Source organism: Macaca fascicularis, chromosome 7 (assembly GCF_037993035.2).
Source record: "Macaca fascicularis isolate 582-1 chromosome 7, T2T-MFA8v1.1".
NCBI classification, from domain to species: Eukaryota; Metazoa; Chordata; class Mammalia; order Primates; family Cercopithecidae; genus Macaca; species Macaca fascicularis.
The window spans coordinates 58,860,513-58,874,971 of record NC_088381.1 but is presented as its reverse complement, the minus strand read 5'-3'; positions in this window follow the sequence as shown (position 1 = coordinate 58,874,971).

Genomic DNA, 14,459 nt, shown 5'->3' with positions numbered 1-14,459 from the left:
TTCTCAACATTAAAAATTATGATCCTTAAGTGATAAATTCAAGCTACTTAAGATACAGACTATTTTCTGAAATATACTCCAAAATGGGTGTAACTAAATTTATTGAACCATATAAACTAAATAAGCCACAACACAAAATGTTTTTCTTTCATCTTTGCTTTCAAACTTGATTAGCTGCATCTCTCTTTTCCATCACTTAAAGATGCTTTAGGCGAATCCCATAGCTTTTTGGTTACTTTCAGTTACTCAAGTGATATATAAAAGCACACTCTGGCCCGGTTCATTTTAAACTTCACTCACTCACCCAGTCTCATATCCTCTCTCTCCTGCTCCCCAGAACCAGCCAGGCAGGAGGCGAGACTTGAGTATAATCTGTGCTCTCTCATGCCCGCCTTCCCTCCTCCTTTTTGCTTCCACCTTTGGACAGCAGAGAAGGAATTACAGAAGAGGGGCAAAGGTGTTTTGTTTAACTGGTGTAATGTCATTTTCTCTCGGCAGACACGCTCTGTATAGGAGGCTGGCTATTCTGGAGACACGGGTATGTTCCTTAGGAGATTCCACAGGCAGCTTCCCCACGCACACTACCTTTACTTGGCAGAGTCACTCAGCTTCACCCGTAGGTAAGCCCCTCCCCGGCTCCTGCCTCCAGAAGGATACCCCCCTTCTTGCATTCCCTAGTAAGCCCACAGCCTTCTTTAGTAAGGTACCAAGCCTGGCACCCTCCCATGGTGTCTACTTGGCCTGCTCACCCTGCCACGTGAGATACAGAAAGCAGGAGGCTCCCCGACAGCTCCTGCCTATCCTGCATCTACCCTCTTGTCTCTTTCCTCTCTTTTCCCTTGTTTAGACAGACACACAGGGCAGACAAAAGCAAGTTCGCTGCCTTCCGCAGCTGTCTAGCCAGGGATTGAGGTCCCACCACCCGCCCTTACTCAGGCATGACTGAGGGCCCAACTCTGAAAGTAACTCTTACCCTGGGCAGCGGTGGAGAATAAAAACCCATAGCCCTGGGCTCTGACTCTGAAGGGTCCCTTCTCTTTCTGGTTCCTGTTCTTACATATAGGAAGGGCCGCGGTGAGTTGATGGGATCCAGGCAAATTCCTCCATCTCTTCGCATCTCTTGGGCAGCTCTTTTTGGAATCTGATAGCACTTCACACTTTCTGTTTTCAGCTCAGGGACATCATTCTAAAATTGTCAGAGGACAGAAAAAGTCCTGTGCACATTTTGTCACACTGGTATTACGGGTGTCATAAAAACTTTTTAAAGCTCTTTCTTTGTTTCAAAAACCTTTTCTTTTGGCAGCCAGAGTGGTTCAACAGGGAAAAGCAGAATCTTGTCCTTGCTGCCAATTTCTTGGTGCAATTTGCTAAAAATACATATTCTCTGTAGGCATGATTTGATTATATTTAAAATTTTTACAATTTTTGTGAACACTGAATCAAGGTCAGGAGCTCTATATTTGGTAAATTACTGCTTTTTAAGAGAAAAGCAATGTATAGATTGGCTTTCAAGTACAAGTAGTATTTGAGTAGCAGTGGCTATCTTCATGACATATCTAGGTTTTCTAGTTTAAAGAAACTTTAGATCTTAGTTTCAGTTTTTAGTTTTAAAAACTTTGATTACAAAGAACTGCTTTAATAAAAAGAAGCCACCAAGAGCTTCTGTACTGTAAACATGCATGATCAAATACCAGTGATGTATGTCATCTAATTGCAACACAAAATAGCTCCTTGAACATGCATGATAAAAGCATAATTTTCAAAAAAAAGTTGAAAACATTACACTCATACAAATATAAAGCAAATGCGTGTCAATGAGCCATTGATTTATTGATAAGAAAACCAGCAACGTGCACAGAATGACTGAAAGAAAAATTAGAGAAAAAAAAGATTACACAGTCTCTTAGGAAAGGAATACCAAAATAAATTTGCTAAGTCAGAGATATAACTCGTTAATGTTTTGCAACTCCATTAGACAAAAATCTACAAGTTAACATGTGACTTCAGAGTCTTGGTTTTAATTAATAGATAATAGTAAATCAAACAAGAGTCTGTCTTTTAAAAAATGAAATAATGCTTGGTGGGCCTGATAGACACTGCTCTGGTATATGATACTGAAAGCACAAGCAATCTTCTTATGCTTTATTTCTACATTTTGGATAATTTTTAAACGGTAGCATTTGTTGTAATCTATCATATGCCATTGCTATGATGTGGTGTCCAACAGTATGATCTGACTACAATTGCAAAGATTAATTAATTATTTTCCCAGGTACAATACTTATCATTGGTTTTGTGGCTAACCCTGCAAGCTTCTTGGTAGTGGAATAACTTGTAGTTCTTTTTGCTGTGAGAAGTGTAACTCTAAAAGGTGCCTGCCTAGTTGGTTTTTTCCATCTTTTCATCCTCCTCCTCCTTCTCCTCCTCCTTTTTCTTTCTTTTTTTTTTTTAACAAACTTTTTATTTTGGAGTAGCTTTAGATTTACAGAAAAATTAAGGAACTAGTACAGAGAGATCCTGTATACCCCACACAGTTTCCTCTGTTAGTAACATCTTATATTAATATGGTACATTTGTCACAATTAATGAACCAATATAGATACATTATCATTAACCAAAGTCCATACTTCACTTAAATTGCTTTAGTTTGTACCTAGTGTCCCTTTCCTCGCCCAAGATCTTATTCAGGATACCATACTACATTTAGTTGTCCTGTTTCCTTTGACTCCTCTTGACTGTGAAAGTCTACGATTTTCCTTGGTTTTGATGACCTTGACACTTTTGAGGAGTGTTGGTCGGGTATTTTGTAGAATATTCACCAATTTGGATTTGTCTAATGTTTTTCTCATTAGAGTGGGATTATGGGGTAGGGGAGGAAGATCAGAGGTACAGTGCCATTCTCATCATATCAAGGATACATACCATCAACATGACTGTTCATTGTTGGTGTTGACCCTGGTCACCTGGTTGAGGTAGTTTGCCAAGTTTCTCCACTGTAAAATTACTCTTCTCCCTCCATTTTCCGCACTGTACTCTTTGGAAGGAAGTCACTCTATGCAGCCCACGTATAAGGAATGTGAATCATGCTCACTTTTCTTGAGTGCAAAGTATCTGTATTAGTCAGGGTTCTATAGAGAATCGGAACCAATAGGATGTATGTGTGTGTATATGTAGAGAGAAGGATTTATTATAAGGAATTGGCTCATGCAATTCTGGAGTCCAGTAAGTCAAAACTCTGCAGTGTGGGTCAACATGCTCAAGACTCAGGTAAGCCAAGAATATAGATGAAGTCCAAAGGCAGTCCACTGAAGAATTCCTTCCTGCTTGGGGAGGCCAGTCTTTTGGTTTGATTCCTGGTTCGACTGTTTGGATGAGACCCACCCATATAATGGAGGACAATCTGCTTTACTCATAGTGCACCCATTTAATTGCTAATCTCATCCTCCAAGTTAGCACACAAAATTAACCCTCACAGTATCTGCATAAATTATTTCAAATTCTTCTGCACTGGAGATTTGGCTATTCTTCTCCATTTATTTATTTATACAATCATTTGTTTATATCAGCATAGACTCATGGATATTTATTTTAAATATTGGGTTATAATTCAATACTACTTTGTTTATTTTGTTGCACAGCTTGTTCTGCCTTTGGCCATTGGGAGCTTTTTGTCAGTTCCTGTATTCCTTGGCATAGCCCCATCGGTGTGGGTTTTTCTGTGCACTTCCTTATTACCAGCACTACAAGATGTTTCTCCTCCATCCTTAGAATCATCCCATTGCTCCAAGGAGCCCTGATTCCTTCTATCGGAGAATGGCATTAAAAACCAGGATCTGAGTTCTAACTTTACTTGCTACTACTTGGGTGTCATTTCCCCTCAGCTGACAAAACAGAGAAATATATGTATACACACATCTATATAACCCATGTATACATATATCTATAAATATTCATATACTATTTATAAATTAAGCTAAATATGAGTTTATTCTGATGTCTCCCACTCCAATCACTCACTCATGGATTACTCTAACCTCCTCCCTTTGCTTGTCTCTAACTTCCCACTCCAACAGTGAGGAGCCTGGCTACCACCCTCTATTAAACTTCACTACCTCTTCATTTTTTACACTAAAATATATCAACTTTAGGGTGAAAAATACCAAGCTTATTCTAGAAAAACTCATTTGGCTCGCCAAAGAAATGCTATACTTTATTTTTCACAAACCCTTGAAAGATTTCACATTGCTGTTTTGAAAAACTTTGTTACAGAACACAATGGGACGGTGGGTGAATGGATCAATGTTTATCAATAAAATCTAATTTTCAGATGCTCATTCTTTTATTTCTTTAGTTCTTTTAAAAGAATAAAGATAACAATGTGACAGCATTTTGGCTTGTGACATCATTTTTCTTGTATCTTCATTTCTCTCGACATACAGATCAAACTCTATCTTCACAGGTGCTCTATTTGTTATTTACATCTAGTGTATTTTTCTGATTTGTAGTATATTCATTAAATTTGTAATCACTAACTACCTGCTTCAATGAGTCATTTTTGATATGCTTTGTTGTAAATTGGTATTATAACACTTCATATTTTATCTATCTATCTATTTATTTATTTATTTTTGAGATGGAGTTTCTCTCTGTTGCCCAGGCTAGAGTGCAGTGGCACTATCTCGGCTCACTGCAACCTCTGCCTCCCTGGTTCAAGTGATTCTCCTGCCTCAGCCTCCCCAGTAACTGGGACTACAGGCACGCGCCACCCACCATGCCCGGCTAATTTTTGTATATATTTTTTTTAGTAGAGATGGGGTTTCACCATGTTGGCCAGAATGGTCTCGATCTCTTGACCTCGTGATCCACTCCCCTCAGCCTCCCAAAGTGCTGGGATTACAGGCATGAGCCACTGCGCCTGGCCAACGTTTCACATTTTAAAATCAACTTTACCAAGGTATCACTTACATAAGATAAAATGCATTCATTTGAAGTGTGTTGTTTAATGAAATTTTGGCAAGCTACATCTGTGGAACTACCAACATAATCAAGATAAGAAAATAATTTCTTCATCCCCAAAAGTTCCCAGGGTCATGAGCCCGTGCACTTTGAGTAAAGCAGATTGTCCTCCATTATATGGGTGGGTCTCATCCAATCAGTCGAACCATGAATCAAGCCTTCCCAAGCTCTGATTATTGTCACCATAGATTAGTTTCCACACAGCAATTTAAGAACACGAATCAGAACTTACAGAATACAAGTAACATGGGAAAATTTTCACAAGACTCTGTTAGTTGAATGACAGCTGAAACAAATTTACCAAGGCAGTTCTTGGGGCACATTGACAACTTTTATGATATAATCATTGAAAATGCAGTGGAATTTAAAAAGTATACTTAATATTACATTTCAAATTTATAAAACATATGTGAATAGGATTGTTTCATCATTTTTCTCTCCAAAACTGCCAAACCATACGTGGACTACTTGGTATACCATAAGCAACATGTATGGCACATTTTGCAAAACATGATTCTCGGAGGCCCTTGGCTTTAAAAAGTCAATGGCATTGACTTTTCTAATTAAATACATGATAATGTCGGGGGTGGAGGAGCAGGCAACTTAGGCATACATATGTCTTTTTCTAGGGAGAAGCCATAACATTTGACAAACAGATGTCAAGGTTTTTTGAGAATTGTACAGGAGAGTTAGTTTAGTACAATTAATCTCAATCTTCAGTGTAGTTAATAATTCTTTCTTCTAAGCATATGCTTGGATTTTATCCCTGGACAGTATGGTTCAATAGGTGGCAGGGCCCAAGGATCTGAATCCTAAATGAACATTCCAGGTGACCCTGCTGCAAGTGTTCCACTGACCTCACATTGAGAAATACTACCTCAGACCTCTCAATCTGAAAAATCTGATTCCATGCATTTCAGTCATGAATTTCCTATAATTGGAAATACTGTATCTGATGCAAGATGGTGGTGTGTCAGGGAGTTTCTGATAGGCATTTCCACATTTGAGGAGATATTGAACTCACTGAGCTTTAAAACCCTTTCACTTTGAATAATTTGTTCATTCATTGTCACACAGCTTGTAAGCATTCTTTACCTTGGAGCACTAGTGTGCCTGGAGAGAAACAAGTTGGCACATGAGACACTACTTTCCTCCCCCAAAACAATCTGTCACTCTTCTAGTTAGAACTAGAAGAGGGATTTGTTTTTCAGGACAGCAATGAGGCAAGAGGGTTCTCTTTCAGGCACACCCAGGACCAAGACCAAAGCTGAGGGAATGAACCACAGCAGATGATGAGCTGACCGCCATTGCATGGAAGCAGGCACCAACAGAACCCGGCTTTGAACCCATGAAGTTATGGCAACTTTCAAAAGCCACGTGCAGAGAGGGCGATCCCATGTTCTTATGAGGTGGCTGTACTGAGTAGAAGCCATAGAGAAATTGCCAAAGAAAAAGATGTCACAAATAATTACAGTAGCTCTCCAACAAGAGTTGTACAGAGGTACTTCAAGAAAAGACAAGAAAATTAGAAAATACAGTTTGTAAAGGGTTTGTTGTTTCCTTCATAAGAAGCCTGAAATATCTTTAAGATGTGCTGTCTTCTAGAAAACATCCACACTGAACAGAAAAGATCAAGGACATCCAGTACTTCCCCACAATGATATCCTCAGGATATTCCATTTAAAACATTTTCCTTAGAGTCAACATACTTCTGGAACGATGTACAGTGAATTTAATTTTATTAGCAAAATAATAAAACAAAGCATATTCTAGACAATAATCAATACTCTGAAATTATATTACTTTTGTTAGTTTTCCCTTTTAAATTAAATTATTTTTTCCACTTCAATTTAAAAAATATCTCCAAGTAATTCATGCACATAATTTAAAAAGTCAAATAGAACCACAAGGCTTACAAGCAAATAAACAAAAAGGGCTGTAATCTTTTGATCTTCTTTTTGCTACCTCCAGAATAGCTGATATGAAAAATTTTTCCACAACTATGGGGGTGGAGGGTAAAGGCTCCTGAGCTGGTCTGAATTTGTTCAAGTGCCCATTCCTGAGCTGAGCGGATCACTGAAGTCAGGGGGATGATAACAGTCATGAACTTATACCAATTGGAGCCCCTGGAACTGGAGAAAAGTCAGTCTCCATCACACCTCACAGCTGCTACCAACGATCTCACCAATGATGGCAGTGGTGGAAGGGGCGCTGGACAGACCCTTGTGTTCCTGGAAACACTTTCCCCAGCCCCCTTCACTTTTTCCCAGTGGTAGACTAATAATGGTCTCCAAAGATATCCAGATCCTAATCCCTGGAAACTGTGGATGTTATACGGTAAAAGTGATTAAATTAAAAATTCTTGAGATGAGATTATTCTGGATCACCTAGGCGTCCTTATAAGAGTGAGGCAGAGAGAGATTTGACAGATAAGAATGAGGCAATGTGAGGGCTGAAACAGGATGCTACATTGTTGGCTTTGAAGAAGGAGGAAGAGGCCACAAGCCAAGGAATGCAAGGCTGGAAAAGATAGTAAAAGAATGAATAATTTAGTAAAAGAATGAATAAATATATTTGCACAGTTCCTTGTCCAAGTTTAAATTCCTTTCCAAATGGCTGTGAATGAACCTGTCCTGCTGCATTTGCATTAAGAAGATGTGTTTCTATTTCTCACAGAAGCTATTAACCTAATCTATGCTGCTCCACTAATGACTTGGATCTTGATGTTCATAATGTTGAGTGGCTGCAGAACTTAATTTAGCCACAAGATGGGGACTTCATCCTAATCCTGGAAAACATCTCAGCACCTGGGGTTTCTGCAAGTAAAATTCCAGAGTGAAATACCTTAATTAATTTGCCATCCAGCCTCTGATTCCATGTACAAGATGAAGAACCTGAGTTCCAGAGAGATCACAGAATGAATTTTGAAAGGAGTCAAATCTAGAAGCTTGTTTCCTAATTCCCATTCCGATGTTTTTCAGAAAGCATCACTTTTGCTTCCTGTGTCTTTTCTGATATGTTATTTCTCTTATTTTCTGAGAATTACACTTACTCATGTAAAGGGTTTTTGTTGTGGTGGTTTTCTTCTCTCCCTGTTGCTATTTATCAGGCAGATAACTTATTTAAAATCATTTCACATTGCTGTCTACATTGGCCTATGCATTGCTAACCTCATGAGAGGAGAAAACTCAATTCAAACTAAATAATTCCACCTGTAGCTACCACAGAATGTTCCGCTGGGGTCTTGGGGTGTTTGGGTGAATCAAACATAGTCTTCACCTTCAAGGAGTTCTGAGTTAAATGGATGAGGAAGAGAAGCAAATGAGATGATTGCCTTAAGAGAGGTATACTACTCTTTCTATTAGCAGAGAAGAGGAGGATATCCCATTCAACTGGAAACTGGAGATCCTTGGGAAGGAGATGACATTTAGAATAGACCATGAAAGTCAGATGAAATAGTATAAGCCATAAATAAGGTAAAGGAGTGTGTAGATGACAGACAGCTTGGACAAATTATGCAGCCAGGAAAGGAAGTAGAAATTTGGGGAGTAGGAATTCTGTTAATCAGGATATGCTCTGTTATGTAGTTGTAACAGATTACCCCAAATGGTCAGTGGCTTAACAAAGGCTTATTTGTTACTCATGGTCATGTCTAACAAGTGTCGGCAGAGCTTTATTCCACACAGTCACTCAGGGACCCAGGCTGAGTAGGAACCATCATCTTGCAACTCCATTATCTGGTTCACACAACTCAAATTGCCGTAGTAGAGGAAAGAAAACTAAAATATTGCTCATACATTTTTCACTGCGTCTGTCAGAAGGGGCATGTATCACTCACACACATATATTATTGGCCAGAACTAGTTGCATGGCTCTAACTCAACACAAGCCTGGACTATTCGGTGCAAGTTACTTTCTCTGCCACAAGAGTATTCCAAAATTGTCTGTAATTCAGAATATTTATAAGGGAGGAGCTTGGATATTAACGTAGAAAGCCTTTCAAGTTTTGGTGAAAGACTAACAATTTGCCCCAACTCTGAGAATATCAGAACTCTGTTTTAATATAAAGAACATTACATATTTACCAATGAGCCAAGCTTTCCCATAAGTCAAGTAGAGGGAGCAAAGCTTTGCTATTACTGTTCATAAGATTTTTTATTAATTCTGCAAAGGGACCACTGGCAAGAACAGATTCTAAGGACCTCTCATAGCTCCAGGCTACATCAGGACAATCAGATCTGGGAGTTGCCAGTGTCAGTATAACAAAGGAAATACATTCCTGGGTATGGCGATAGAGAGTGGGAGGTAGATTCACCAATATCTTCCAGTGTTTCATGTCTGAGAACCTTCCGAAATAGCTGTCTTTTTCCTGCTTTGACATCTAATGAAGATAAGTATTCAGATGATCACCACAACTTTAAGAGAATCACCCTTGATTTGTGTGATAACATGAAACACACTAAATAGCTGAAGGAATTGGGTAGTTTTGTGCTAGGACACTGGAGCCCTAAATCTGTCCAATCCCATTAAATACTTTGGAATCTGTTTACTATCTATCTCTGTTTATTACTTGGCTTCCCCCCATGACATTGCAGAGAAAAAAAGTACAACCAGGAACTACACCAGAAGAAGGCAGGTACAGAAAGCTTTGTTACCTCCTATTGAAATGAACTAAATTTGTTTGCAGGCCAAACTGTGCTAGAAAATTTTTGAAAGCGTTGCAATTTGACTAAGGAAAAGGTCTGAAGTCTTTCCAGCTGTCCCAAGATATTTCTCAAATTATCGCTAATGGAATCAGATTATTTGGAAAATATTAATCCATTCAGACTCAGATACTGAGCTAAGGAATTCAAGTAGTATTCCTACATGGATCTGGTTAGTGATAAGTTACAGATTCAGGCATGTTCTGGGTGTCACATTGCCCAGGTCATGCCAGGGCTATGGAGAGGACAAACAGGTGTCTGGAAAGGGGCATATTTCTCAGGCAAATAGGAGTCTAGTTAGAGCAGGGCTGGCTAAAAAGTATAAACCAAAGGCGGGCCAAACTCATTCAGGAGTTTGGCATGGACTTGGAGAAATTCAAACCAAGTAGTTCCTTACAGGACAAAGGTGGTAGCATCATTCCATCTCTTTAACAAGGTAACTCAACACCTCCTCATTGTTGGGAAGGATGGGATGGGGGTAAAGAGCTGAGTAGTAGGGCCAACATGCAGGAAAATGACAAGAGCATAACCTTTCTTTCTGGTCTTGAAGGTAATGTCTTCAGGATGGGATTCCCTGAAAGCTGCCATTATTATCTCCAGGTTTCCCTCCTACCCATCCATTGCTGCTGAGTAGGGCAAGGCCTGGGGCCAGTTAATTATCACAGGGAAAGATCTTTCCCAATCAGGGATTGTAAGGGTGGAGGGGAAAATTCTCGCTTCAGTATTCTAAGATGAATCTCTTCAAGTCCAAGATGGCAGCAGTTGTCCTAGTGTGGCCTTGCTCAATTCACTTATCACTGGGTCTCGGAGTCTCAAAAGTAAAATAGGGCTGTGCACGTCACACACACACACACACACACACACACACACACACACACACACACTTTAGCATCATATAATGTCATCACTGGTATCCTGGAGTCTTTACTACCTACCTGTATCCTCTTGCCTCCACAAAGTCAATGAAACACCAATCATCCAATGCAGAACTAGAAAAGAAAGGCTGCAGGTACTTGATGGTTACATTGAAAAGCTGAATGGCATGAAGATGGGCAACTGGTTTAAGTTTAAGATAGAAAGAGTTGAAATGTCCTGCCTTCGGATATCAGGAGCTGGGGAGATTATAGAAGGAAGGGACAAGGTAGATAATAGAGAATAAGAACCAAAGATCTGCAGCAATGAGGGGAGCAGGTATCGTGAGTCACCATCATCTTAGAGTCCAGTTGTATTTCTTTTTGCCATCATGGGGAAACCAAAAGTAGAAAGTGGTCACCACTGTTTTTAAATTGTCCAGAGAAAATAATATTTGTCTATGTCATGCAAATTCACTCAAGCCTCCATCCAACCCACACCATGTGGACGTCCTCCATTCCGTGGTCCAGGATACATTTTGGCTATGCCAGAAACACAGGATGGACCCTGAACTCCTACAGAATTGTGAGTCTTTGAAGGAAAGTCTTTCATTCAAGGGAATAATTAAGGAACAGGTAGAATTTATGGGGCACAGGGACCCTGTAGATATCTACTAAATATGATGCATACATCGGTGAATTTCATATCTATAATAGGACAAGAACTATCCTGCCCAACTATATAAGGTTGTTCTGAAGTTCACATGTGCTGTATCTGGTTGTCTGGATGTATCATATGCCTGTTCATTTTCTCCAGGTTACATCTTTCTGTGAGACCTAGGAATTGGTGGAGACAGGAAGGTAGAGAAAGGGAGAATAATAATAGTCTATCTGTTCTGCCTTTTTTCTTTCCTTTCCATTTTCAACACATTTTGTCTCTATTTTTCTATATCTCTGTCTCTTTGTCTTGTTCAAATGCTACCATGGCTGTACTATTTTCATTCCTACCAGTATTGTATGAAAGTTCCAGTGGTTCAGCATCTTCTCCAGCATTTGCAATTGTTTTTTTCCTTTGTTTTAATAAATGTACAGTGTCATCTTGTTGTTGTTTTAGTTTGATTTTAGTGACTAATAATATTGAACTTCTTTTCATGTACTTATTTGCCGTTCATAGACCTTCTTTGGTGAAGTAACTATTCACAGTTTTGGCCCATGTTTAATTGGATGAATTGTTTTCTTACATTGAATCTTAAGAGTTTTCTGTGTATTCTGGATGCAAGATCTTTCTTAGGTATGTGTTTCACAGATATTTCTCCTAGACTCTGCCTTATCTTTTCATTTTCTTAATGATGTCTTTCAATGGGCAGACATTATCAATTTAAATGAAGCCAAATTTATCAAATTTTTAATTTTATGGAGCATGCTTTTGGGTTTGTATTTAAGAAATCTTTGCCTAACACCACATCACAAGGATTTTCTGTTTTCTTCTAACAGTATTAAATTTTTAGGCTTTATGTTAGGCCTATGATCTATTTTGAATACTTTTTTATAGTGTGTGGTATAGTTCAAGGTTTATCTTTTGCATATGAATGTCCAATTTTTCTAGCACAATGTGCTGGGAAAAAAACCTCTTTCTTTATTGAATTGTCTTTGCACCTTTGTTGAAAATCAATTGACTATATACTATTTCTAGACTCTCTGTTCAGTTCCATTGAACAGAGAGTCCATCATGTGCCTATCATTTGTCTGATATCACATTGTCTTGGTTAGAAAAACTTTATAGTAAATCTTGAAATCATATAGGATGAGTCCTCTGGCTTTGTTTTTCATTTTCAAAGTTATTTTGGCTATTTTTTGCTTTGCCTTTCCATGCAAATTTCAAAATTAGCTTGTCAAGTTATACAAAAGAAATATAGACTGTTGATTGACATTGGGCTGAATACCTGCATTTGAACAAGAATTGCCACTTTTGCAACATCGAGTTTTAAATCCATGAGCATAGCATATCTCTCCATTAATATTTGAGATTTATTTCTTTCATCAGTGTTTTACAGTTTTTAGCCTAAGATAATGGGGTAGATTTTCTATCACTTGAAATAAAGACTATCAATTAATATAGCATACTTGAATGATTTTAAACAGATGTCCAGCAATTCAGGTGTGAGAAGGGCTCAGGCACATGTTAGGATTAATTCTGAATTATGGTTTTGTATGACAAGTGTCCAGAAAGTCAAGAGTGACAGAAGATCAAGAATACTTGTAAAAGGTTAATTTAAGAGATCACTTATGGAGTTCAGTTTGAACAGGAAAGATAATGAGAAAGACAAAAGCTGATATATGAAAAAGTTAACAGTTCAAATGTCTCATTGTGGTTAAAGGATATATGCAAAGAGAGGAATGGTTTGATAACTGGGATAGGCCATTGTATGATCAAAGAGTAGAATATTATTCATAAGTAGAGAAGATAGATGTGTAAAAGGAGATAATAAGAACCAAAGATCTGCAGCAATGAAGGGAGCAGGCATCATGAGTCACCATCATCTTAGAGTCCAGTTGTATTTCTTTTTGCCATCATAGGGAATAAGAACCAAAGTAGAGAAGATAGATGTGTAAAGGAACTCAGTGAGGCCTTGGAAGCATGTGACTGACATGGAAAGGGTGTGAATGTCCATGAGTTCTAATTATGCCTAGTTTCACTGACTTTTGACACCAGTTACCAAGTTGAGCCAAACTTTGCAGGTTAGGGACTCAGTTTTCCACAAGACTACGCAAACTAAACACACCAGACACAAGTTCAAAGGCTCACAGGTCACCTTTACACCTGACCAGCTTGCTACAAATTTGGTGGTTCCCATAACCCCGTCAGGATTAATAATTCACTAAAATGACTCATGGAACTCAAGAATGTCCTATAAATTACAGTTGTTGTGTTATTACAGCAAAAGGATACACAGCAGAACGAACCAAAGGGAAAGAGATACACATATAATGAGGTCTAGGGGAGTTCAACACAAAGCTTCTGTTGTTCTATCCCCAAAGAGTAAGGATGCATTACCTTCCTGGCATATCAATGTGTGACATTATCAGAATATTAACAACCTGTAAAGCTCAACTGAACTTTGGTGCCCAGAGTTTTTATTGAGGTATCATTACACAATCATGACTGATGGAATCATTGGCCTTGCAGTTGAATTCAATCTCTAGCTTCCCCTGGCTCCCTGGAGACTGAGCTGGTATCACCCAGCTCAAAGGCCCCACCCTTTAATCACACGGTTGGTCTTTCTGGCAGGAGCAGCCAGCTCCTGTCCTGAGTCATCTCTTTAGCACAGACTCTCAAGTTCGATCCCAGGGGTTCACCATGAATAATAAAGACACTCCTACCACTTAAGAAATTCTAAAGATTTTTATGCTACTTCCCAGAAACCAGGGACAAAGTCAGGCATATTCTTTATTACATATCAGTTAATATGTAAAAGTAACAAGAATAGTGACCAGAATTGGCTGTGGAAGATGCCAGTTTTAAATTTCATATCACTATAATAAGGATAAGGGTTGATGAAGTCAGAGTGTCTAACCATCCAAGGGTCCAGAGGCAGGTGTGGGGAACAGAGGGCTAATGCACAGTAAAGTCTGAAAGTGTGAACAGACATGGAGGAGAATCTGTCTTCTGGTTCAAGAAATTAGAATCTTGAGCTCTTTCAAAAGCTGTCATCTTCTGTGTTCCAGTGTGTCCGCCTGGCCTGTACATCCTACATTAGGTCTCTAGCTTCTCTTGAGGCACCTCAGTCCCCAAGTGCTGAGTGTGCCCTACAAATGTACCTTAAAACAGTTATTTGCATATGGGAAAATTCCTTTTCCTATTCCCATTGTGTCAAGGCTAAAGACAATA